This window comes from Anopheles gambiae, chromosome 3, assembly GCF_943734735.2.
Source record: "Anopheles gambiae chromosome 3, idAnoGambNW_F1_1, whole genome shotgun sequence".
NCBI classification, from domain to species: domain Eukaryota; kingdom Metazoa; phylum Arthropoda; class Insecta; order Diptera; family Culicidae; genus Anopheles; species Anopheles gambiae.
This window is the reverse complement of record NC_064602.1, coordinates 1,729,470-1,750,119: the sequence shown is the minus strand read 5'-3', so window position 1 is coordinate 1,750,119 and position 20,650 is coordinate 1,729,470. Positions and strand designations below refer to the sequence as shown.

The following is a 20,650-nucleotide window of genomic DNA, read 5'->3' as shown; positions in this document are numbered from 1 at the left end:
AATCGGAAGTGCAGACAGCGTGTCTTCCTCGTCCCTTTCGTGTTCGCCTGCTTTGCCTTCGCCCGTCCAGGTTCAGTCCAGTGCAGGTTCAGTCATTTACAAGTCCTCCCTCCCTAGTGTGTGTGTGTGTGTATGTGTGGGTGTGAGTGGAGCGACCTTTGACGGTCGAAGGATCGAAATCGAAACACCGATTGAAACAGGCGCAAATGCACAAGGCACAAGGAGCGCAGCGCAGCGGGCACACACACGCCCGGCGAATAGGCGAACGGTTGGTACACAGAAACGGACCCTCACTCACACACATGATGTAGGTGTCCTATCCACCGAGGAGAAGAAGCTCTCGAGATGGGAGTAATGATTGCAATATTTATGTTTGTACAGAATTTAATTGCAACCGTTCAACCCGGTGTTGCAGCCAACATGGGAACGGGTTTTCTCGATCGTTTCTAGCAATTCACTGTGTGCGTGTGTGTGCTATCTTTTCCTTTACGAACATCTACTACTATTTTACCCTTAAGCAATAGTAAAATAAAAGACGTTTATAGACAGCTAAAAAGAAATACTAAATAGAAGTAATCCAGAAAAGAGCAAGAATTTCTACACTCTTTATCCTTCTCTAAATAAAAAGCGACTTGATTGTAGCACTTTGACGAAAATTGTAACACACTGTAACGCTTCGAGCGCGCATTTGACACCGTGAAAAAAGGACACGCGCTCTACCAGCTCCCACCCGCCTCCTCCTTCCACCCACCCATCGAGTTCGTTCATTACGCGTTCGTAACACGAGCAGGAAACTTTTGCTTCATTTCAGCCCCATCTACCAATCCCAACCCCCTTTCCCAATCCCTCCCACCCATCCCAGGCAGCATCCCATTTCAATCAACAACATCCCATTAGCCGGGCCAGGGAAATTTCGGCTGCACCAAAGGATAAAAATGGCAACCACCCCTTTAGCCGGGCGGACGGCACGATTGGGTCGGTGGTGATGGTGGTGGAAGAAGGGAAGATGGTGAGTGTTTCTGGCATCCCCACAGCCTCATTCCCTCTCTGGCTCGAGATGAAGGGGGGGGGGGGGAGGGGGGAGGGGGTGGGAGGGAAAAAACGACGAGCCATACCATTAATTAGAAAATTTTAATTCAACCCTTCAATTTTTAATAAGCTTCTTGTTAAAATGACATAAATTTTTAATTAAAATTTAATTATCATTATTGTGCGGTGTGCGGGACGATGTCACGGCGTTGGGGGTGGTCGATGAGAAGGAGGGCGAGAGAGTGCGAATCTTTTAAGAGAGTGTGAGAGAGAGAGACAGAGAGAAGCATGTGGAAACGTTCCTTAGGATGTGGAGCTGTTGCAGCTTGAACCGTTGGCGAAAGTTCGCGCAAGTGGGTTGGGAGGGGGACGAAAGGAGTGAGAATATTGCACGAAGAAGGAAAATCGGTGCCGGTGCTGCTGACGCTCAGTGTGTCGTTGGATGTTGGATTGCCTTTCTTTTTTTCTGTTTTTTTGGTAGAGAAAAGAACGAAAAATCTAATCGCTTTCCACGGTTTCAGTAGAATTGATAGAATTCGTGTGTGTGAGTTTGTAAAATAATCAATATTAGTTACTGTTTTTTTTAATCAATTATTACTAAAATTGAGGTAAAAATACCCGAAAAGCTCATTTCATATTTCGTATCCCCCTTAAAGTAATTATTCGAAATTGATCATTTCCCAACAATATTCCAATTACTCGAATAATCAAACATCAAGCCCGCCCAACACCGCTCGAAGCCTCGTCGCAGGCAAACACGTCGTTTCAAGGGCCACTAATCGCACGATTAGAACGCGCGGATAATGTAATTGAGAACGCGAGAAAGCTATCGAATGCTGATGATACTACCGAGCTATCACACACACACAAACCCACAAACACATCCACCCAGCAGGAGTTTGGGAAACGCCAGGAACGTTCCCTCCTTCCAAATGCAGCCAATTTTCTAGAAGATCTGCGCTCCACCGTATCCTCCGCTCAGCGGCTCCATTCGCGTCTTAGCGCTAATTGAATTGTGCCAAAGGGGACCAAAAGACACAAAAAAGCAATGGTAAGAGTTTGGGGGGGGGGGGGAGGGGGAGGAGGACGCACATCTCGTCCTTGTTTTCGTCCTCGCTTGCTCGCTCTCCTTCGCTCCGGCACATCCTTTCGGTCGGTACGAGACGAACCTAACGAACGAACGAACGAACGAACGGCGCACGTTTTTGGCTGCAGGGGTTTTCCCGCTATCGTTGCTTTCCGTTTCACTCGCTCGCCCGCGAGGGAAAACAGGGGCAACACACAAGGGCGAGGGCAAGATTTGATTGAGGGACGGATGTTAATTAGAAAATAAGTAAACAAAGACGCGAAACCATTCCAGCTCCAGCAGAAAAGAAGGAGGCTTTGTGTCTGTGTGGGTAGCGGGGGGGTGTCCCTGCTTGATTGCCCTCGAGATGCGACAAACCGGTCGGCTGACGCTCCAGAGCACTAGACATGGTTTGTGTGGCTGTGTGGATGTGGATGTAGTGGTAACAAAGGCTTGAGTCATTTGATTCCGGCTCCGAACCGCAATTGATTGGGGAGCGACATAGGGGCAAGAGAGGAATCGGAAGGGAATGGCCAGGGGGATGATTGATGGAATTTTACTATAAAACGTGCAGAATTTCGGAGTGAGCGATGGAGTAGGCGACCCACCACCAACACCAACAACCAGCGACGCAAAGAGACGTTTGGACGTTGGCGACGAATCCAAACTCCAGACAGGACTGGCTCTCATTGCCGTTTGCGTGTACGAAAACCGAATTAGTAAGAAACAATTGATCTTAATTGAAATGAGTTCGGGTTGAACGATTTCGATAAATACCGGAAGATTGCTTCGTGGGGGGGGAGGGGGGGAGAAAAAGGCCCAAAAAACACAAACGAAAAGGTGGTGGCGGTAAAACGGTTTTCTCACCCATCCACAATCTAATCATGCTGGAAGCTCTGGAGTCTCTGGACTGTGGGGTGGATGGCTTCTTCAGTAGCAGCATCGCCCCCCACCCCACAAAAGCCATCGCCCGGGTGTCCAAAAAAAAACGGGGGACCGAACGAGAGAGCGATGCATCAAGCAGAAAGATCCATTTATCATATTGAGCGTGAGGTCCATTTGTATCGCAAACACGGGTACGGTACGGGAGGGAAAAAAGGCGTGATTGGAAAGTGTCCGTGTACCTACACCAGCAAAGCGAGGTGATGCTGTGCGGGAGTCGGTTTCGATGGTTACAGTTTTTCGGTGTTTCGTTTTGCTAGTTTTGCCCGGGCCGGATTTTCTTTTTCAATTACCAGAATGGCGCTCGATTCGGGGAAAGAAGCTGGAAGTGAAATTAATTAACAATTTAGCATTTGACGGTGACGAAACTGACGAAGCCGCTTGAAAGCTACTTTCAGCTTCGGGAAGCAATGTTTGATTCTAGGAAATGGGCAAAGAGTGACTCATGTTGATGGGTCTTTTACTAATAACTAACACAACCCAAATTTATACAAAGAGCAGTACTAAAGTGTTGCTTTACCAGGTCCTGTATCTAAGCAGGCGAATACAACGCATCTATTACTCACTTATCAACTCTTTCGCTAATAAACTCCAACCCTTTGCACAGTGTTTTTGCCGTTATTAAACTTCTTTTAAACGTCCCCAATGGAAGCAACAACAACGAAAAAAAGTAATTGTTTCCACAACGAAAACCATCTGCTCAGTTAATTGATATTATTAGCCCTTTTCTTCCTTTTCCCCGTTAGTCTTTGTCCACAGGTTGTACCGGGGGAGGTGTATGCATATCGCGCGAACCAGACCAAACCCCACACCGGCGCCGGGTGGAAGAGAAGAGACAATTTTAATTTCCCTTCACTCTCACCACACTTTCTTAGGAAGCATCTCCTTCCAAGCAGTAAGGATTCGTTTCCGAGGCAAAGTTTCCGTTTGCCGTAAAAATTCTTCATCCACCCGAACGCTTCCACCTCGCCCGAGGGAAGCCGGGAAAGGAATTCACCCATCTTCCATGGTAAGTAAGCAATTTACCGACACTCTGCCGTGAGGGAGAGAAACCCAACACAAAAAAAATACCGAAAAACGCACAACTTTCTTCCCTAATCCGTTTAATGCTTTGAAGCCTTTTGAGAGTTTTAGCGTCTTTTTGTGTGCCCGTGCATGTGTGTGTGTGTGCGTTTTATTTTTTACTCATTACCCACGGATAAACCACCACGCTACGCTGTGCCACATGGGTTGATTACTGGCAGTAGCTAGGAACGGCTTTGAGCTAGATAAGATTGGAAGGATTTGTACGCGTTGGGGTAGGTTAATATCACCGGGGCAGGGAAGAGCTAAATTGAACCAGCAGGGAGGAAATTAAAACGCAGAAGAAGAAGTGCAAATGGAAAGGGAACAGTTGTGCTGCGGGTAAAAAGAGTTTGGTGACAATGTCACAACGCTCCTTCTGCTTGTGTTTATAACTTTTCAGCAAAGACGCTATTTCACCGCAAATCTACTTCTGCGTGTGCGTGGCCTAATGCTTCAGCTAATCGAGGAAATGTGTACGGGCTTTCCGCCAAGATTAAACTTATTTGGTAAAGGAAAAGTAGCTCTTATAAAATTAAAAACGTTTAAGGGTTATTATAAAGCATATAATAAGGAATAAAATAAGATAAATTATGCTCTCTTTTTTCAGTATTTTTGTCATTATTTGCTGTTTATTCTACACACTTTTCATTTCCCTTTGCACCATCAAAACAGGAAAGGAAAAACCAGTTAGAAGGTGCTCGATTTTTCCACCAAAGAAAACCTCCTCACACACATCCATCCATCCCTTTCCATACGACTGCAGCACAACAGCAACGACAACAATTGCTTTAATTTAGTAAGATCCTCTCCAGCTTCAAACTCTTGCCATCGGCACATACGGTGCTTGGAACGATTAAAATTTCCCTCGCGGCTGGCATTACCTCTACACACATATGCACCCCGCACCATCGCACTGTCTGCTCGCACACACATCACACAATCCTGACGAGCGGGAGAATATTTTTTGAAAAACTTAATTAATTTAAATTAAAATATAGAATCTTTCACTCAACGCTCGCACACATCCATAGTGAAGCGCACACATTGAGTGAGAGTTTTTTTTGCTGCTTCTTTTGTTTCGCTTTAATTATTGTCGTAATCTTACACACACACACAGCGGGGAAGCCGCTCGTTGCATGGAAAGCGAAAGGTAAAAGGAAAGGATTATGGCAAGCGCCCCCTCGCGTTTGCCGGAAGAGCGTGAGGACTTTTTCCAGATTGAAGCTAATCTTGCAGCCGACGGGGAAATTTCCCTCTCGAAGAAGGATTGAAGGGAAGAAAAGGGGGCAGATTTGAGCAGAGTTCTTATGCGTGCTTGGTTTTTTTGCCCCTCAGCTGCAGGAAAAAAAGGAAAATACACACACACGTACGAAAACATTCTTTGAGGAGTTTCAACCCTTCCACCATATGGAGTTAATTGGCACTGAATTTGAACGGGCAGCAGGGAAGAAAACGGCGGAGGGAAATTAAATCTTGCCTGCTTTCATTTTCCTTCTCTCCTTCACAGCCAACCTGGCTCGGTAGACGGAGCGCGCCCCGTTTGAGACGCTGCCAAGAAGTCGATCGTATGCAGTGGGCCTGCACACACACACACAATTACATGAGACTTGGGCCAATCTTGTGTCCCGCTTTTAGCTCTGTTTTTGGGAGACGATGTTTGGAGTCCTTTGATGTGGAAAAAGGATATCTTTGAAAATGGAACCGGGTAATGATTATTGCACCAAAGGGACGGAGAGGAGCAAGATTTTGTTTAATTACACTCAGAAAGGGGGAGGTAAAATAGGGCCTTAATTGGCAGTGCAGTGCAGTACTGCTGAATATTTCACTAGCTCCCCCCCCGCCGAAAATGTAAGATCATCCATAATAAATGAATTTGCAGGATTGCAATACCGCTTCTTACCTTAGCTGCCCGACATGCACCCGCAGAGATGGCTGGCCGAATGATGCGGAATTTCTGCGGAAGAAACACAGACATTGGAATTAATTTTAAACATTTTAATTCAACTATAATTGAAGTTTTAATGATGCAGCCCCCAAACATCTCGCCCGTCACGGCAGGTCAGCCGGGCAACTCCGAGGAAAATGGGCAAAAACATTCACACCCTCCCCTTTCGTTCGATGCGACTTTTGCTCCCTTTTATGCGCACGAACGCGAATCCGATCGTGATCGACAAACCGGCCGTGGTGTGCTGGGGGAAGTAAACAACATTGGCAACATTGCACACAACCCCGGGTACCCGGGCTTCCCGTTGCGCCCCACCCCATTGCTCTGTTGTAGCTCTCACGCCCCCGCGCACATGTAAATTGCATGGCATTTATTTATTAATTAAAAATCCAACTCTTCCAATTAAAACCGCTTCCCATCTCGCTTCCTTTTATGCTGCGCGGGCAGCCCCCTTCGCCCCCGCCCGCATGTGAAGGTGTGTGTGCGCGTGTATGTGTTTTTCGGTTTTGTTGTGTCCCTTTCTTGCGCCCTTTTTTTTAAAATAAAATCAAACACTTTGGTCGTAACAGCACAAAACACACACACATGCAAGCTCTCTACTCAGATCGGATGCACTCGAAACAGCATACCATACCATTAGACACCATCTTCTGAGGGGGAGAACCACAGCAGCTTCACCAGCTGCTGCAACCGTGTGTGTGTGTGTATATGTAAGGAGCAGGAAACGAAACGCAAGCACACAACACAAACGACACAAGCAAATCAGTTTATGCTGAGTATGTGTGTATGAGGAAGTGGGGAGTGCGATGGAGGACACTCCGCGTGGAGACGGCAGCAGCAGCAGCAATGTTCATTAATTTTTCAAGTCCTAATTAACTGCTGCTTTACACCGAGGCGAGGCAATCGCGCCTTGGCGTTTATCTTATTCGCAACCTCCTCTCCCCTCCCTGGGGTCGTAACCGCCATCAAACCCTCCTTACTTGCTCCTTACCGTGCAGCATGTCACGCTTGAAACTCACGGGGAGAAGAAGCATCCCGGTCGAGTCGCATCTCAGCTGATGTCTGGGTAGGCTGGCTGGCGAGTGTGGCGAGATGTCAGATGTTCGCTCTTATCCCCCCTGCACGAGGTGTTCAATCTATGCGAGGTGGAGTTTATTATGCGTGGAATGTGTTCCTTCTCTTATTTCGCTTATCTACACATTTTCCTGAATAATTTAGGACAATAATAAGCTTCAGTAAAGTGTATAAAATATTGTTTTTTAATGAAACAATTAAGCAGTTAAACAACATTGAGCAAGAGAAAACATTTGTTGTGACACCCCTTCTAAGCTCTGTGTCACAGTTCCAATCAGTGCCATGTGTTACTGCGGCGTGTGGTGCAGCTAATTAAATGCACGTTTGCGCTACTGTTTCGCCATATCAACACCGAACAAGACACCGTCCCTGCTGCGGTAGAGAAAGGTATCAACCCCGTGCACCTTCTTCTACCCACCAAAAAACACCTTATCCCCCTGCCTCTTAACCGCACAGCTGGAAAATGATGATAACGATATGAGCGAGCGCCTTGGGGATTGGGCTTCCTACATACATATTCCGACTAATAATCACAAACACGCCAGTTTCGGGACAATCGGTCACTCTGCCGTCAGGAGGGGGAGAACGAATGAGAGAGAGAATGACACCCTCCAACAAACTCCAGCCCCAAGATGACTCTTTTTCCGTGACATCCACCCACCCCCTCCCCATCCCCCCCCCCCCCCCCATCAGCTCCCCTCCCGTTTGAAAATACACAACTTTGCAACTTTAATGAATCCAATTATTTTTCCGTTAATTATTTTCACGCCAACTTGTCAAACCCACGTTCCGACCGAAACGGTTTTCCCTGCCCACTGCTTGCCTCTGCTCCACCCCACCCCACCCGTCCCGTTTGAGTGTGAGCGAGAAAGGCAAGCGGGTGTCCATTTTCCAACGCGCTCTCGTCGAGGTGAGCGCCAAACGTTGGGTTGCGCAAACGTCCCGCAGCTTTCGTTGCGTCTCACCGGGCTGCTGTTTGCGCAAAACGGGACCATTTTCTTCCCGGGGCTGCCCCTGGCCCGAAGAAAATTCACGCAAAGTGAAAGGTACCGTGGCGAGGGGCACGGACGGATGTTTTCTTCAGCATCCTTCCCTTTTGGCGAACGGTCGGTCGGTTGGTTGGTTGGGGCCCGCTGCATGCTGTCCATTTTGCTCCAGTTCGGAACGTAATTAAATGCGCTGCTGCTACTACTACTGTTACCATTGCCGCTGTTGTTATTCTTATTCGCTTACTGCGGTCCTTCATCTCCTGTCCCGTTCCCTCTGTTTCTACTTCGTTTGAGGGTGACCGGGGGTGGGTGGGTGTGGTGGGGATAAACTTCAACTCACTCATGGCTCGGTAAGGGGCGCCCAAGCGGGCCAACAGCAACGAACCAAACACTCGCGCGACACTCACGACCGGGGAATATTGTGGATTGCGAAGAAAAGTGCCGGAGTTTCCACCGGCATGAAGGAAACTTAACCTTCTCACACTCATTGTGCAGCCAGGATGCGCGTCACCAAATAAACGGATACAGTGAGAGAGAGAGAAAGAGAGACACTGGAGCGTACGTTTCAGGTTCCCGCGTGGCGTATAATTAAAGAAAAAATACTACGAAAATACACACTTACCATAATTTTATAACTAATTATCTGTCCTCCCGCACCGGACAGGGCGCCGGAGGAGAAGGGTTTCGTGTTTACTGGCCGCGCTTCGGGTTTCCCGCGGCACGTACAATGAGCGCAACACGCCCGCCCGAGCCCGATTTGAAGGAAAAATGATCATTTTTCGCTCATTATTATGGTGCGAGCGCGAAAGAACGGAAAGTCGCTCCGGGCTAATTATGACACCCTCGCCGCGCAGGGAGGGAAATACGTGGGGGGGAGGGAAAGGCTTTTCCACTTTTTCCCGGGGCCGGAAGAAAGCGGAAGCATCCTGATACGAGAAAGGGGGACGCACTTGTTTTGTTTAAGCGAAACCATTTAAACAACCATAAAATGATCGGAGTTTAATTGGTTCACTAAATTGATAAAATTAAACTCAATATAATTAGAGTTTTTGGGTGGCAGCAACACCACCCTTTGCCACCCACCCACCAACGGAAAAACCAAACATTTACTTGTAATGAATATTCAATTTCGTGCTGAAATAAAATCATAAAAGCGATACGATTCCCCGTTTCGTGTTGCGATGCGCACGATGGAGTCTCCCTGTCTGCCCCCTCCGCGACCAAACAAGAACTTGCCTGCTCCCCCTTTGCCCGCTTGCTCCCAAACTTGAGCGCGCAAAATGTAGAAACATTTTCCGACACCATTGTTTCGTACAAATGCAATTTCCAGCAGTTTTTCGGGGGTTCCTTCGAGCCCCCCTGCTCTCCACGGTGGCCCCCTGAACACTTTTCCGAGCGAAATGGCACAGCGAGCCATTTTCCGCCAAGTTTAGAAAAGTCGGCCAACCAACCAACCAACACCCGTCGTCAAGGAGGGGTAAGGGGTGGTAGGTAATAATATCCGCGTGTCTGTCCAATCGCACTCGGCGAAACGGGGTGTGATGAAGAGGGAGTGGTGGTGACGATGAAAACGGGGTAAGCATGTTTCAGTTTTGTCCGTGATGCTTTTAATTAAAATTTTATCTCTTCCAATGTCTCGCAGCGAGCGGGCGAGTTTCGCTTTCCGCCATCGTCGTCGGGGCTGGGGCTGAGTGTGAGTCTGGGCGGACTGGCGGGTTGAGTGTGTCCTTTCGTCCGATCGCGCTGGCCTGGTGTTGTATCGTGATGATAGTGGTGCACCCCGAAGTAACGCAAACGCTGTGTTGGAGCTGTTGTTGGAGGAAATGGTGGAAATGCTCTTTGCTGCTTTCTTGCTGGAGCAGCCTCTGCAAGGCTGGAAGAGGCGATCGACCGGGAATGGGCGTTTGAGGATAGGGAAAAGTTTCTCCAACACCCTGAAGTTTTCCGTTAGCATTTTGTCACTCAATCTTGCCTTGCCATTTGAATCGATCCTCAGACTGACATCATTAAACTATATTTAAAAAAATCACCCCAATTCTTTTTGGTTTTATTCTCAACACTCAAGAAATGTTTTTTAATTATCCTCCACAGTCCAAAACTGGAATGTTCTCTAATGTGATTTTAATAATCATCCTTCATTTAGCCATATGAGAACAAACGTACACCAAGGACGCCCAATGACGCTCTCCAGCAAAGAGAAACATCGCAACAAAATGCAGCCGAAAGCGCGTTCTCCAAAAGTTAAAGTGTATTTTAATTGAGCATCGCCGTTAGGGCTCACATTCGTGCGCGCAAACCAGTTTGCCGCCGTCCACAATGATCCTAATTTCGATTTAATTCTTCGTTTCCGCTCATTTAGAAACGATTATGCGTTCCATTAGAATCGTAGAACCGAAATCTCGAAACTGAACTCCCTTTAGAACCCCTTTCGATTCACCCCGAGTCCGTGTTTCATTATTGTTATTATTATTGAGAAATTTAATTAAGTTCGCCTCCACCAACTCCAACCACCAAAAGGGAGGAAGCCTTACAAATAATCAATAATCATCCCCACCCGCACCCACCGCAATCCGTTTCGTGTCAATTTAGTTTTGTGAAACATTGGAATTCATATCGCCCGCGCGGGAAGGTGCTGCTGATGGTTGGGATGCATATTTAATAACCGAACAAACGCCTTCGACCGGTGCGGAGCTCAAATTTCACCGTAAATTGATTGATTTGATGAAAGCTTCAATTGGACAAAATGCTAACCCCGGGATGTAATCACCCAAAGCAGATCAAAGCGAGTGCTTCTGGCCTTGCTGGCTACAAATGTTCTGCCGTAATATGCAATATTGTCGATAGATTAGGCATCCAGGCCCTCTATTTGTAGTGTATAGAACGGTGTTGTCTAGCTTTCGCCTGGCTCGCTGCTAATTAGTTGTCTGTGGGTGGTAGTTCCAGGCTGTTCCACAATGATCTCGTCCATCTCGTTAGCGGCGGCTCCTTTTGTCTGATTTCAATCGATCGAGGGAAACATTCTTGCGCCAAAGAGCATACTACACACAATGACATTTCATAAATTAGTGGCGTTGTGTGTAAAGGATCCGTGTTTGATTCTATTTTCACTTTGTTACTGAAATTTGAGCTCTCGGAAATCTGTTTGATATGATTATTCCTAAACCGATAAAGGATATGTGTAAGCTTCAAACCTAACTCAAGCCTAATTGAAATATCGTTTCCATGTCAACCGATGTAATGTGCATCACACCACCACCGCAACCAGCAAAAGAAGAAGAAAGCCTGTCCCAAAACTAGATAAATCACCGCTAATAGTGTGGAGCCAATTTGTAACGCCTACGCCCTTAAAATTAACGCAACGGCGTCAACGGGATACTACACGACGCGGCGCGACACGGCGCTGACGTGCTCGACGTTGCTGATTAGATATTAATTGAAACTCGTCCCGAAAATCTCGTCAGCCAACCAAGGCACGCGGTGGCGCCTGGAGGTGGTGTGCCCGGGGGTTGGTTTTGCTGTCGCGAAAGATTGCTGCTATCGCTTCTCGCTCGAATGGAAAACATCAATCTATTGTGTAGAGCAAATCCTGCTAATTACTGGAAATGTAAATAATTCACTAATTACGTCCACCCCAGCTCCCCTCCTGCCGCCAGAGAGCCCCGTCCAATGGGCGAAGGGCCGTTATCTACGCAGATTCAGCAAACGGAAACCCGCGGTGGAGCGACGGTGGTTGTATCATCAATCATCGGAGGAAACAATTAACCGGCGAAATCTCATCTCCCTTCCAACCGACGCTCCGGCTCTGATTTCACTTTTCATTAAATTCGCCAGAATTCATTCAACAAGCAGCCGGAGCATGGCGGAAGGAAGCTCCCCTGGGGGGCGAGGGGTTTGAAGGAAAGCTTTTCATTGGCAAATTTAGTTTAGCCCCGGCAAGGAGCTGGAAGTGGATTTTCTCGCTGGCTCACTTAAGCTCGGTACAAGGCTCAATATTCCTGCCGGCGGTTCACTCACGCTCTCACGCTGTGAAAGTTTTCCCGCCCGTTCCGCGGTTCCCTGATCCGTTTGTTTGACTAATTAAATACAGCCTTTTCGGTTCGGGTAGAAGCAGCAAAAAACGCACACAAAATGGCACGGCATTGCTTTCAGTAGAGCATTCGTAGTGAGGATAGTGAGGATAATGTTTACAAAGCAGGGAGGGAGAGTGATGTTTTGACCGGCAATTAATAAAATCGAACGGAATTGAAAACCAAAATTGGAAGAGATACATCACCAAGGACATGTGCGAGCGAATGATGGGCCGTTAAAAGCTTCGAAAAAAGAAGGCAAAGAGCCAAGGGGATGAAATAAATATTTTAAAACTAAATTGAATTATATTAAAATAAACAACGATCAAGCCCAATCGTGTGCTGGCGAGAGCACAAACACAGTAAAGAACAAATGGAACAAAAGGGAAATGAAAAGTGAATGAGCAGAATCAGCGACAGTATTGAACTAAAATGAATAAACAAAATAGAGAAATTGATGAAAGCGTTCAACAAAATCCATTCAATAGCTTTAGTTGTTCTAATTGCAAATTGGTCAATTTTCCAACGTGAAAATAGGACAGATTTGGATTGAATGGGAAAAGATGTTTCATCAACAAAATTTACTTACATTTCACATATGGCAAACAAACGAAATTATACTACTTTTCTGTATTATTTATCCAGCAATTAGAAACAAAAACATATCACATGCAAGTCAAACAGATACAAACTGTTGCAAAGCACCAACAAGCACGACTGGCAGCTAAAATTATATCCATTTAATTTGTTTCCTTAACCACCGGCGCCCACTCAGCAACCCAAACACGACCCTGCCCTGCCCTCAGCAAAGGATCGATATCGATGATACCCCGAACCGGACCGGACGAGACTGATTGCGGTTGACGGAAAAGTCCACCGATCCATGGCACCGTTTCGCCCGCACATATCAGCCACCACAACTGCCACCATCCGGTAATAATAATAATGAGTCATAATGCATAACGATTCCAGCCGTTCGGTCATCATGGTGCACCTCATCATCATCATCATCATCATCATGCTCATCACCGTCGTCGTCGTCGTAGTCGTGGTCCTGCTGGAACTCAATACAAGGATGCACTAATTAAAGCGATTCGATAGCGCACCGTACGCCCCGTGTCGCCGATAGAGACCAACCCATATTTATAGCGAGAACGTTTCTTGTCGCGTGCACCGGCCACTGCAGCACTCAGTCCTGCATCATTCATTTTGCTCAAATTTTATCTGTTGAACGTTTGCGTTTGCATCCTTCTCTCCTCTAGGTCAGCTCCTCTTTGTTGGCTGAAAAATCGCTTTCACACGCCGGCGGCATGCGAGGAAGGATGCAAAATATTCTCCGCAGTCTCCGCAGCGTAACGCATGCAGTGCAACGGACGGACGGCAACACAGGACAAAAGACAGGCGCCCCAATGAGCGAAGCCGAGTGTCAGTTTCGTAGCCATAACGACATGGTGAGGCGCGTTTATCTACAGGTGGGATGCGGGGAGACGACACGGGGGCAATGCAGTTTTGGGGCCAAGTTTTCGGACTCGGGCCGGTAGTAGTGACATAAATTCATCCAAGCCCCGGCTTGCATGACACAAAAGGTTTTGCCTAGGCCGGGGTTCGGGTTTTTATGGGTGCATCGAAGGACCGGTGCCGGTTGATGAAGTTGAGTTAATAAAGTTGCAAAAGGCATTTGCAGCGTGAAGTGTAGGGGGATTAAAATTGAATCATTTTCATCGGAGAGAGTGTGTGCGAGAGAGGCTTTATTGGCTTATCGCACAACACACACACAAAAAAGCGAAAGTTTTTCTTTCAGTTTTAGCTGTGATGAAAAGCAAGTGAAGCATAAATCATTGGAATTTATGGTTGCGTGTTAATAAATTTTAATTGATGTTATTTCAGATATAATGGTTGAAGATGCATTCAACAATGGGTATGATAATTTAAGAAGAAGGATTTAAAAGCACAGAAGTTGATTTAATGACGTAAAAGAAATCGTAGAAATGGAGTGTTTATCAAAAATATCCAATTATTACAATAAATGGGATCAGTAAACATTACTAAGTTGTCACTTCAAGCAGCAAAAGCTAACCTTATTATCCACTTCCATTTCTTCATTTAAATTGTGCATAATTTCGGGTGTAAATAACGTAACAATATCAATTATTTCTACCAAAAACTTTCCTCCAAACGACTGGTAAAAACCCTCCCTGCAAAAAAGTGGGGAAATGGAAAACTAATGTCACTGTGCTATCCTTTCGCCTTACTCCGTTTAATACTACAGCTCTCTCCTTTTCTGACGCTCCGCTTTCCCCCCGGCATGGATTCGCTCACTACTGCAGCTATCAATTGAACTTTGCAACAGTTCGCTCCTTTCGCATCCAATTACTTCGATTTCGAGAGCCTTCGTCCACCTGCGTCCACCAGCTCCAGCCCCTCCCCTGGGTGCAACATTTTCCGGAAGCATTTTCAGCATCACCAGACATCCAAAGCACCCTCCCAAGCATGAGCTATCTTGCTTACTCACATACACACACATATATAGACACCCTCCCGCTTCACACCTAAAAAGGAACAGGGAGGCAAGGAACCACATCGTTAGCATTATTGTCATCATCAGCTCCGACGCGTGATCAGTGTGTGTCTCATCGTTTTGTGGAGTCTCGCGCGCGCTCGAAGAGAACGTACGAGAACAGGGCGACCCGCTACGAACAAAAGGGAAGGCAACCCTGCCATCATTACCGTTTAGTTGCGTTTTTGTAACGAGTGCGAGTGCGGAACACACCGCCCGCCCGCTCGCCCGATGGGATCCTGGGACGCCCGGAAAGCTGAGACCAGCGCCTCAGCACTTTTAGCCCGACCACTAATGATGGAAGAGCGAGATGCAGTTGCTGGCAGTGCGAGCAGTGAGAGCGAGTGAGCAGCAGCAGAGAGCGAGAGCGATCATCATACACTATCTCTCGCTCACCGCCTACTAAATTTGCATCTGAAGAAGCAGAAACCGCCGGTGAGACCGTGAGAAAGCATCGTCCTCCTCCGCCTCATCGTTCAGTATCGGATCGGGCCGCACACACTAGCTTAATTGTCGTCATCAGCGCCATCATCAACAGCGTCATCGTCATTGTCGGCAGCGCAACACGCGCGCGCTCACCAGCAATATTTCGCCCATTCCCGCCCCACCAGAAGCGAGGGAGGGAAGGAGCGGGTGGCTCCAGCCGTCGCTTTCTTATCGCTTGACAATCTCTCCCTTTGATATATTAAATTCAAATTTAATTAAATTTAATTAAACTTCGTACGCCATCTACGCCACCGCGTCTTGGGAGTCGCAATGGGGACGGCCCCCAGGAGATCCGGGGCCGTAGCTTACCCACGGATCTCGCTGCCACCGACCGACCGTGTGCCATGGATGGCGATGGTTGTTGGAGAGCAATGGAGATGGATTGGATTGGATTGGACTGGACTGGACTGGATGGTTGGACGGTTCGGCCCTTGGGCTCGCCAGCTGCCCGACACGTAGGCTTTCCTGTGCGAGGCTTTCGCATTCGAAATGGACTTTGGAGATGTGGTTTAATAGATCATAATTCTATGCAGCGTGATTGATGTGTGTTTGTGTTTAAGGCGATGTTATTAGTTTTGAATTTTGCATTGGCGAGATGCAATAGAAGCAAAACAATTATTTAAAGAGTGTCCTACAAAGCAAAAAAGCGGCAACATTGATGACAATTATTGCTATTAATCTGCATACTCACCATCATCTCAAACTTAATCTTCAACCAGAACCAAAAAAACTCATTAGAAACCGAACGAGCAAGAAGAAAGGGACATGGTGACCGAAAACTTATCACTAAAGCTTATCTGAGTTCGATCCTCGTACGCTTGTCCATGGGACTGAACTATTCATTAGAAGACGCATAGGGCCATAGGTTAGCGAAGGGCCAGTAGGCATTAGTTTGGGATGAAGCTGAAGGAGAAAATTCTCATTAGCGGCATTTGGGAGCAGCTTGCACTTGGTCGCTCGCAAGGATGGGTAGGATTAAGATGAAATACACCAGAGCGACCAAAGTTGCATCAAAGGCATATTGTTGGAGTCACGTGTTTATGACGTGCCTGACGCTTCAGAATGTAGAATAGGAAATATTTGTTGTCCAATGTTCAAAGTGTAAACATATAAAATCATCTTAAACCATTGCTCTGCATCATTAAAGCACCATCCAGTACAACTAGTGTCACAGTAGCCGGTGCCATTGGAAGCAATATCGGGACGCTCGGTCCGATGAAAGGACGCAGATGAATCGGTGACTAATGGAGCTCGATTCATTAGTGCTTTCATCTATTAGCGCACATTGAAGCATCCGCTTCTCGCTAATCAAGCATCGTCAATTTCTCACGCTCCGTTTTCCGTCGAACGGTGGCACAGCAACACCAGCTTCAGACAGGCTTCTTGGAAGGAGAGAAGGGAATTGTGCACGTGAGTGATGTCTCTGGTTTGTTACGCCTGAGGATCAGAAACGCATAGAGACCGGTGAGATATGATAGAGACTTTGCTTCGCTTTGCCAATAAAGTGAGATATGAAATATGGTGAAAAGAAACCCCGAAGCAATATAAAATCTCACACCCCCTTACCAAAGAGAGCGGAGCAAAAGTTGGCCAAAAATTCACAACGGTATAAAACTACCCCTGCACAACCATCCTGCTCCTAAGCGCCTTCCCTGTGCGCTGCTTGTCACGATGGTTGTGCTAATTTATGCGCTAATCAAATATTTACTGATCGTGTTTTTTTGTTTTGTTTGTTGCTTTTCTGCTCGTAGGACATTGAGGAAAGGCAGCACGAGAAATTAATTAAAAACCGCCAGTATGAAGTAGCGGCTTGGAGCCATAAACCAGCGCGACCAGACGGTAGCGGGACACACTGGAGAACACATGAAAGTGGGTCCGCCGGCACGTTGAATGCGGTCAGTCGCCTTTCCGGCTCACGAAAACACCCGCGGACCGGTTCCGGAATTGGTTCCAATTTACAAATTCCTCATCAAAAACGGTTTCCTCAGCCTTGCCGCGATCTTGCTCTCTTCTCGTGTTTCGGGGCGTGATGTGATAAGATGCTGAAATCGGATCTTTCTGCTCAACGGTAGCACCGCTTCGCACCTTCCAACCGCACGGAAAGGATTCGAAGCAAAGTACACCAACGCGAAAGGGGAATTCCAAAAATTATCATAAAACTCGTCCTTTCCCTTTCGTAAAACACACAACGCAAAAGCCTAATAAGGAGCAATTGTTGTAGGTTTATGCCTCATTTTCTGCAGACCCCACGCTGCCGGTATTATGGTACTTGTCCGAACTGCAGAATTCATTATGACTAAATTATATTCAAAACCACCACCAGCGCTTCCAAAAACGGTGTACTCCACTTCGGTCGGTTTTTTGACACAATCGAAGCGGAAGAGCACGACAAAAGTGGGCTCAAAGGGACGACAGGCACAAGGGTGGCTGGAAAAATCCCATTAGCTAGCTTTATATGGTTTGTTGATTTTTTATCCCTTCTTTACCGTGCCGTTTCCATTCCGCCCGGCAGTGCGCAAGGAGTGAAGCTTACTTCATTAGCTCCCGAGGAGGAGTGAGTCGACGACCCAATCAAGCAAGTAAGTCCGGTGGCCGAGACGCCGATTATTGTCTCACGTTTACAGTCGCTGGTCGTACGTCGCTGGCTACGCGTCCTCGCGGGTTTTTCGTTTTCGCTCCGTCTCTCCCCAGATCCCAAGTTGTCGTTCGGCCCTACCGTCTCTGAGGTCCTGATGGGTGAGGCTGTTGCGGTGCACCACCGTTCCTTTGCTGGTGGGACCCGTGCGTGGCCCGTTGTTTTGCGGTACGTTCCGCTCCTCAGGTGTCGCTCAAATTTAATTAGATCGAAAAGGAATCAAGATAAATTTGAAAGTCGCCAAATGGGACGGACGACGGCTGCTCGAGTCGATCGAATCCACCAAGCGCTGTCGATGGGGATTAAAAGTTGTTAAATTTATCATTGGAAAACCATTGAAAGACGCGACATTATTTAAGCTTCCTGGTCTTTCCAAGCTTTACGAAACGCTTCTGTGAAATTTCAATAAATATACCATAATTAGTAAAATAAGGCAGAAAAATCCAATGCACTTTCTTCGCAGTTTGCTACAAGAACAGTATCCGCCAGTTTTTCGATACGCTAATCGCGACCTGCACGCCATTACGGACTCAGCGACACAATCACACACACACACACACACACACACACACACACACACACACACACACACACACACACACACACACACACACACACACACACACACACACACACACACACACACACACACACACACACACACACACACACACACACACACACACACACACACACACACACACACACACACACACACACACACACACACACACACACACACACACACACACACACACACACACACACACACTCAAACGTACACTTAAGCTTCCTTCGGCTGGCAACGCTCCCTAGCAATAGGTGCGGAGGAATCGGAGGGAACCGCGAACCGGTCGCTGGTGTTGGAATTGGCATCGTGGAAGGTGGTTCTGCTCATTAGGTGAGTGGTTTCGGTTTTCAGTTCTAGATTTCCGCCGCACACTGGTCGCACACGACCCCTCGTGTTTTGGCGGAACCGGGGCGAAGTGCAGTTAATAAAAGGCAACGGGGGCCGAACGCGTAACGGCGAACGACTTCAATCGGCTGCGCGAACGGACTGACGGACAGGTTGACAAGGTTCACAGGGACCGGGACAAGGGAAGGAAGGTGTTTGGGTCACCGATTGATGTGGAGCAGAATGAAGGAAATAAAAGATAATTATCATTTCACCAACAACACACAACAGTGCTAGCTTAGAGTGGGAACGGCGTACAGTTATTGCATAAAAAAGGTGTTTGTAACTATTGAAGTATTCGAACAGCTCCGCTAACATTCGCGCTAATCCAGTGCTTTACCCATTCAAACGGTCTGCCCTTTTGCGCCAGCAAACTGCAAGACAAAAGCGGAGACGATAACAATTAAGCGATGCATGAATTGTTCGTCTGATGTGGCCAACAAGACGCAACACGGGAGAAACTGATTGACAAAATTGAGAGCAAATGTGTGAAGGAAGGAATTCGGAGCTCATTAAGATATTTTCGTCCGGTGCTGCTGTGCTCGCGAACTGGCTTGTGCACCCGTAGCACCGTGGAATTGTGTGTGTGAAACATGTTTTCGTAGTTGTTTTTGAACAACAAAAAAAGGCGTGCAATCCCCCTTCTTAGCTGCTTTTTTCTGTATTGCTGCCCCAAAAATGTGAAAGGATTACACAAAAAAGGAAAGAGACAGTATGAGGGTCAAAACACTAGCAATTAAACAAAACATGTCAAATTAAGCTTTATCAATGAAAAATTGTACTTCAAGGCATGAAAACGTTGTTCCCTCCATCCGACCTGGACACACACACACACTTACAGACGATAAGATAAGGCACTCACGCATGCATTTGGTGTTTCGCTGTTGCCTCATTCCCTATCTTATGCTGAACGGGTACATTTGTCGACCGATGCAAGATTAATGCTACGAATGATAAGCAAACGCTTTTTGGAGGGTATTCTGAAACCGACACCCCCGGGAGATACGTCACGAGAAATGAATTACGTCCTAATTACGCGTAGCATAAGGGCAACGGACCACAAGATTAATGCTAATTTTCTCTTCCTTCGCTTCGCTTTCCAGCCCAATCACAGCGCGCGCCGGCCCTTATAAGGCTATCGTAATTAGATCAACCGTCCCAAACGGGCATCACCTACAACACAGAGAGAAAGAGACACACACACACACAAAACACGCTCTAATCCATTCCACTTAATCCGACTTATTAGTTCGGCGTTCGGCTGTTAGACCAGCAAACGATCGACCGCAAGAGCGCTGTACGATCGGTTTGAAGTCCCATTTTTCTTGACCTTGAGTCCGTGGACCACACGTCTAATCTGATCGGTCCGATCTTTGACGATCGGATCGCAACAAAGTGCCGCCGGGAGCGGCGTTACGGATCGGGTTCTGAGGAAGGGAGTTGTGGGAGCAAAAACAGGTAAGGCAAATAAAAGAGAAAATCCGCTTATCTGGCGGCCCTAATTAGGTGCGGCTTTTGCGATTTGAAAAGCGATCACCGATTTGTGACCGGTTTGGGATTAGTGCGGCGTTTTTCGGTATTAAATTGCAATGTTGAAAATCGAGAAAAAGGGAAGCAATCTTTTTTTTCCGCTGGCGGAGAAGAAGATCGCCGTCTACTGTTTGGAATAATTTATTTAAATTAATGGGTAAGGGATTTTGTTAAATTCATTTCCTTTAAACACTTTCGATTGCAAAACGAAACGAACCAAATGGCTATTGATTTCGAATCAAACCATCCCTCAAGCACAAGAAAAAAAAAACGTTTCAAAACACTCTCTGTTACAGCTATTGTTACACCG

General features: G+C 47.0%; 1 protein-coding gene across 1 annotated transcript in view; it reads right to left on the bottom strand.

The window, feature by feature from the left end:
• LOC3291599 (LIM domain transcription factor LMO4) overlaps positions 1–20,650 on the bottom strand; it is a 173,479-nt gene that overhangs the window by 35,517 nt on the left and 117,312 nt on the right. The window contains exon 6 of the mRNA XM_061655164.1: positions 6,003–6,056. The gene's annotated coding sequence lies outside the window, so the exon portion shown is untranslated. The remainder of the gene's footprint in view (positions 1–6,002; positions 6,057–20,650) is intronic.